The sequence below is a fragment of the Somniosus microcephalus genome, unplaced genomic scaffold, assembly GCF_052327205.1.
Source record: "Somniosus microcephalus isolate GS21.2 unplaced genomic scaffold, FLI_Smic_1.0 unresolved_chr2, whole genome shotgun sequence".
NCBI classification, from domain to species: domain Eukaryota; kingdom Metazoa; phylum Chordata; class Chondrichthyes; order Squaliformes; family Somniosidae; genus Somniosus; species Somniosus microcephalus.
Genome location: NW_028225180.1, coordinates 57,000,650 through 57,006,408, shown reverse-complemented (window position 1 = coordinate 57,006,408; position 5,759 = coordinate 57,000,650). Strand labels below are relative to the sequence as shown.

The 5,759-nt window shown below is 42.6% G+C and overlaps 1 pseudogene; it reads right to left on the bottom strand.

Annotated features, from left to right (window-relative positions):
- Window positions 1–1,209: 1,209 nt before the first annotated feature.
- Window positions 1,210–4,048, bottom strand: LOC147092686 (putative G protein-coupled receptor 139; annotated as a pseudogene).
- Window positions 4,049–5,759: the final 1,711 nt, after the last annotated feature.

Sequence of the window (5,759 nt, the reverse complement as noted above, 5' to 3'; positions counted from 1 at the left end):
GACTTGCTGAGTTTTTCCAGCATTTTCTGTTGTTATTTCGGATTTCCAACATCTGCAGTATTTTGCTATCGTGTCTTATCTATAGAACAGGCTTCCTTCCTAATCTTAATCTTTATATTTATAACTAGAGGACAGGGGAGTTCAGTGGAACACCGGCAGCAAAATTAGAATTAGAATAAAGAGGAATTTAGGGGAACACTGTAAATGTTTATTTAGAAATGGAGAACAGGAAAATTAAGTTTAATAAATGAACCTTTAATTAGAAATAGAATAAAGGGAATATATGCGAACACAGGAATGGTTTAATTAGAAATAGAGGTCAGTTGAATATGGCAACTGATGTTAGAAATAGGGACCAGCGGGCCACAATAGCACATCATTTAGAAGTAGGGGACAGGGGAAGACAGCAACTGTTCAATTAGAAATAGAAGACAAGGAAATTCAGGGGAATAAACTAACTCTCTAATTAGAAATAGAATAATAGGAGACATGGGGTAACACAGTAACTGTTTATTTAAAAGTAGGGGACTGGGGAGACAGAAACTGTTTATGTAGAAATAGAGGAGCCGGGAATGTCAGGGAAACACAGTAACTGTTTAATTAGAAATAGAGAAACACAAGGGAGTACAACAACTGGTTAATTAGAAACAGGGGACGGTGAATCACAACCACGTCAGGTTGACTGTGACCCGGTAATGTAATGGTTAATTATTCATGCCTTTGCTTTCTATTTTACCTGTGGAGTTTGGATGATGTGGTTGATCGCAGGCCGCCCTCTCAGGATTGTAGCTGGGTGCAGAACATCGCTGACTGATGGAACTAAAACCTCTGCCGGCTGCCTGGCTCGCGCCTTAAATACTACTGGTTGTCCGCATCCAGGTAAATGAGGATGTGGCTCTTACACAAAACCGCCCGCAACTGATCACCACTTTCTCCAGAAGCTGGATTCCAGCCGGATTGGCAGAGCCCGGGCTCCACGGAGCCCTGCAACTAAGAGGATTTTAGTTTTGGAGAACGTCTGAGTCAGGGAACGTTAAAGAGTGACGGGTAAAGCGGAGTCTTAATCCCAGTTAATGACTGAAGCCCATTCACAATTAAAATGCAAAGGCTATTGTCAGCATAAGCTTTCCCATAATGTTCTTGAACATTGGCGTGAAGTGCCATAGGTTTATTAAGCGCATAATATTTGCAATAATCCTTAAACACGCAATTAAAAGGTAGAAATGAGAAGCACACCTGATGATCGTTGGTGTGGCGACCCAAACATGTCACATTCCTGATCTCAGTATCTTAGATCTTTAGAAACCGAATACTCATTCAAAACTGTTAGTTTTTATTAATTTTTCTCACTCCCTGTACTCGATAATCCTCACAATTCTGCATTACACTTATATCAAAGTTAAAATACAACTCCACATAAAGATAATTTAATTGATTATCTGATCAATAGTTTCATTCTTGACCCATATAATTGCAATTGTACCAAGCAAATCCTTTAGCATTAAGACTTTCCGTTTCTGTATCTATTGTACTAATTGAAAATGATGATGGATGTCCAGATGTTTTGCTTTGCAGAACTAACGCTCTTCCCAAACTATTACCAAATGATTAAAGTTCCCTGAAATTGGTGAATCTGTTTGTAATGTCAATCGCGTATTATTTCATCGTGAAACTGACCATTGCTGCAGGAAACAGACCATTGCTTCCCTGCTTAACGGGAAAAGGCTAATTGTTAACATTGCTACAATAGGAAGATAAACCAATACAGTATAGCAGACGTTAGAATATTGTGATTAGTGGGAAATGATTATATTGACCCGGGGAAAAAGAAAAATTTGTATTTGTATAGCTCCTGTCACGACCACTGGCCTCTTCTCACCAATGAAGTACTTTTTGAGGTGTGATCACTGTTCTAATGTAGGAAACACGGCAACCAATTTACGCACAACAAGCTCCCACAAACAGCAATGTAATAATATCCAGTTGATTTGTTTGTTGTGATGTTGATTGAAGGATAATTTTTAGCTGGGACACCCGGATTACTCCCTGCTCCTCTTCGAGAGAGTACAAAGGATCTTTTATGTCCACCTGAGAGGGCAGACGGAGTCTTGGTTTAATGTCTAATTTGAAAGAGGGGCACCTCCGACAGTGCAGCACTCCCTCAGCCCTGCACTGGAGTGTCAGCCTAGATTATGGTAGATTATTGAGTCTCTGGAGTGGGACTTGAAGCCACAAACTTCTCACGAGGTTGCTACCAGCTGAGCCACGGCCGACCCAAGGAAAGCAGCAGACACAAAACACACGGCACAAAAAGGAAGAAAGGTGTTCTGATGCCTGTTCATTTTCACAGCAACAATCGGCTTTCGTCCTAACGGTAAGACGGCCATTCTAAAATGGAGAACGGGCTGTAATTTTACTCTAGTTAAAGGAAGCTTTAGTTTAATGTTACACTTATTTAACCAATATCCTTATACATGTCCAAGTAGATCTCAACACATTCTTCAGCTCTTCCCTGAATTTAGTTTGTGTCGCTGCATAAATACACGTGTTTGTACAGGAACTCAAATACATCAGCAGATATCCGGTTTCAGTGGCAATGTATGCAGGGGCTGTATAATCGGGTCGGTGATGCAAGGCCAGGTTGTTAACTATGGAATTTACAGCAGATGTCAGCCACAACAACACAAAACTGCCCGATACAGTGAACAGTAAAATAATGGATTTCCTTCGGTTCTCCATCTCTGGATCGCTCTGATTCTCACTGCTGTGACCCCGGAGTCCCCTGCGGGCTCTACTGGCCACTCAAATACGTCTGACTGTCAAACAATTAAACAGCAATATAAAAACAAAAGGAAGATATGTAACTAAAACATTTTGTAAATGGAAGTAAGCTACACCTGCAGGCGATGTAAAAAAGGACATACTGGGGCGGAAACCCCAGGGAACATTGTTAATTATTTCTTTGTGTTCAAAGGCAAACAAATAGGGGATGTTCTCTAAATAGCTCAGGACAGAGACCGTTGTTATAACCGCGGCCGCAGTCCTCACTGTGCAATACCTTGTTTTATACTTCTGACAGCATATAGCTACAAATCGGTCAAATGTGAAGGAGACGGTAAACCACACCGACATATCCAGGTTGGTACAAGCCATGTACATCATGAACTTACAAACGGCAGTGTAGGACAGGAATGAATATTGGAAGTGTTTACTCAAAATGTTATATACGATTACATTGACGATCATGACCAGTAGATCTGCTGTTGCCATGGCCACCATGTAGACCGAGATACATTTGGAAAGGCCGCATTTTCCTCTGGAGAGAATCACCATTGTCAATAGGTTGGCTGTAAGAAAGGGGAACAAGAGTAAGTTTTGGGGACACTCGGATAAGTCTTACATCGTATTGTGGGGAGATGAACCGATGTGTTCCTACTGAGGGTTATGCACACATTATTATATAGACGAGCATTGACAATAGACATTTTCAAACGAAAGTTATCATTAAACACTCAATATCGAGGGAGTGAGAATGCGCCGTCCTGCCAGCACACTTCAGGCAGACTGTGTCAAGGTGGTGGGTGGAGGTTGGTGTTGGGAGGGTCGCTCGTATTCAGTATCGGCAGTGGCAACGGATAGCGACGCCAACACCACCGACAACCAGGCACTGATGGCTCAACGGAGGGGAATTTTGACTTTGTGCCACAGTGTAAAACGGGCGACATCGGATCAGCCTGCCATGATCCATGTCTTCCGATTGAATCTCCTTCGCTATCGCCACTGACACTATATTCATGCATAAAAACAGTAAACTCTGCAAATACCTAACAGGAGATCCATCATCTGTAGAAAGGGAAACAACGTATACGTTTCATGTCGAATCCTTTCGTTAGAAATCCATTGCGGCTCCATTCACACTTTAACAGTGCGGTGCAGGTCAAACCGCAGTACCTCGCAGGGACGGTACAGTTACAGATTAAAGGTCCTTAAAGAGCAACCTTGGATGTTTCTTTAACTTGTTCATTTTCATAATCAATAAATAAATGGATTCCCTTACATACATCCAAACACATATTCCATTGCAGTGTGAAGCGCTGAAACCATCGAGTCATTACGCTGGGACCATGTGATGCACTGAGCCAATTTGTCAATGCTCGTCTATATGATGAGTTACTGCAGCGGCCCCAGGGAGCAATCGATGGAATTTTACATTTAATCTCATCGGTATAATTGGCGAGGGGGATCTCGGGAGCGGCATCAGATGTCAGTTGTATTCAATATAATTTACAAACAATTACTGGAAAGATATGAATTCAAATAATACATTCAACTGTGCCACAAACACCCGATGTAGGTCGAAACTCTACGCTTTTTCTATTTCTAATCGCCCCGAGGGAAGCTGCTCGGTGACAGAGCGGGAGCTGGTGGAACCGCGAAGGTTTTTTGCAGCCGAGCGGAGGGGAGCAGCTCCCTGAGCGGTAATTATTGCTCCAAATATCTTTCACAGTCCTCTGATGGATGGCTGCGGAACAACTTAAAGTAGACAGGAAACAACGGTACAGATGAAATGTTTACCATGGACACTAAGCAACACATTCTTAAATTATCTACATACTGTTGGAGGGGCCGGGGGATCAGCCTGGCCCTCCCTCAGAAGACGGAGGAAGGTTGAGGTCCCGGTGGCCACGATCGAGCGGCCAGAACAGCGCATCAGCGGCCGCGCGGACGAATAGCGTTCCCGCTGATATTCACCGACTGATTCCGGTGGATCAATGACTCTGCAATGAGGACATGCTCGGAATCGGTTATATTAACACTAAGATAGTCCACAGCTATTAACCAACAGAATACATTGACTTACCGGGAGCCCCAAATGATGCGAGAATAGGATAGTAAACTTGCTTTATCTGTAGAATAGTTGGCAGTTCCATTAAATTAAAAAACTGCGAAATCTGTCCAGCTTTGCGGTTCGGAATGGAATGTGTATGAGATCAGTAAATACTCCCCATTTATAGGAACCCTGTGCCCCGGTCAGAAAAAAAAGTGTTACACAATAAGTGGCGTTAATTACAGTCACTTAACAAACAAGTGGCGATTTTCCGCTTCAGTGCGCCGGGCCGCCTATGTGGAAATTGTACGCAACGCTGAACAGAACATCCCTCCTGGACACTGCGTTAGGCTCTTGGGGTCTCAAATTCATTCGGTGAAAACTTCACTCATTCATTGTGTAAGTAAAATGTAGTTTTTTTTACTGTAATGATACCTAGTGATGACACGCTCTAAGATTACTGGCGATGATTCATCACTAACAATGCTGGCCATGATTCATCGCTCAAATTACAGGTGAGAGCCCAATCTAACATTACTGATGGCGGCTCTACTCTAACATTACTGATGGCCAAACTACTCTAAGATTACTGCTGGTGACCCTAACCTAACATTAATGCTGGTGACCCTACTCTAACATCACTGGTGGTGACTCTACTCTAACAGTACTGGTGGTGACTGTACTCTAACATTACTGGTGGTGACCCTACACTAATATTACTGGTGGTGACCCTACACTAATATTACTGGTGGTGAATCTACTCTAACATTACTGATGGTCAAACTACTCTAAGATTACTAGTGGTGAACCTATCATAACATTAATGGTGGTAACCATACTCTAACATTACTGCTGGTGAACCTACTCTAACATTACTGGTGGTGACTCAACTCTAACAGTGCTGGTGGTGACTCAACTCTACTATTAACAG